Below are 1,270 nucleotides of genomic sequence, written 5' to 3'. Positions count from 1 at the left end.
AAATAATAAATTTTGATCTTCAAATGAGTGGTAACATTCCATGGCATGTGGAAGCTTTGCTGCTGCTGCTGCTAAGACGCTTCAGTCGTGTCTGACTCTGTGTGACCCAACAGACGGCAGCCCACCAGGCTCCGCTGTCCCTGGGGATTCTTCAGGCATGAACACTGGAGTGGGTTGCCATTTCCTTCTCCAATGCTATGAAAGTGAAAAGTGAAAGTGAAGTCACTCAGTCATGTCTGACCCTCAGCGACCCCATGGACTGCAGCCTTCTAGGCTCCATGGGGTTTTGCCATGGGATTTTCCAGGCAAGAGTACTGGAGTGGGGTGCCATGTGGAAGCTTTAAGAAATGGCAATTAGCAAACATGCAAAAATCAACTGCTATAAACCACAGTATTTAATATTATTTTGAGAATTCAAACAAATGCATAAAATGAAAACAAGAAAGGGAGATAAACATTTTAAAGTGACAACAAATGTATCATCATTTGTTGATCAGATGTTGGAGGTGAAGATCTTTCAAATCTCTGAAGATGCAGCTTTGTGAGGGTCCTTCATCACTCATTTCAACAAATCCCTTAAGGCAGTTGTTTTCAAATTTTAGTCACCCATAGGATCCAATTGGGTGGCTTGTTAAACACAAGTAGCTAGGGCTGACTCTGGAGTTTCTGACTTAGCATCAATAGATCTAGGATGAAGGAAAAATGTGCATGTCTAACAAGCTCCCAGGTGATGTTGATGCTGCTGGTCTGGAGACAAAACTATGAGAAACACTACTCTTCTTTGTGTCCCTAGGACGCTGTCTAATAAGTTTTCCCTCCATTGCTTACATCTCCCTCCTCTATACCACCCCCAACCTTTACTTTGGTATGCTGCCTCTTTCAGATGACATCATGGAAACCCCTAGTTGTCTTGATTGTTTTCCTATAGCACACATTTTCTTCCAGAAAGTACAGGGAGATTATCCAAGAAGGGAATTCACACCATATGTCTGGGAAGCCCAAGATGCTTTGCCTTGGGGACACAGAAAGCTTATTTCAAAAGTTTCAAAAACTTTGGTAGCTGAATTCTCAGGCTGTCTCATTAAATAAATTGGCCTGTTGTCACTCTACTTTTTAAACAATTAAGCTCCCTTGGGGTAGAAGGAGAATAATAGAAAAGAAACTTTCTGCCACTGCTGTTTCCCTGAAGATCGTAGTAAAGAGAGGCAAATTTCTTTGTTCCCAATTATTCTTAATTTATCTGGCTATGCTCAAACATTTACAGTCCAGA

Source organism: Bison bison, unplaced genomic scaffold, assembly GCF_000754665.1.
Source record: "Bison bison bison isolate TAMUID 2011002044 unplaced genomic scaffold, Bison_UMD1.0 scf7180017864365, whole genome shotgun sequence".
In the NCBI taxonomy this organism is placed as follows: Eukaryota; Metazoa; Chordata; class Mammalia; order Artiodactyla; family Bovidae; genus Bison; species Bison bison.
The sequence above is the reverse complement of the archived record's forward strand: the minus strand, read 5'-3'. Positions refer to the sequence as shown.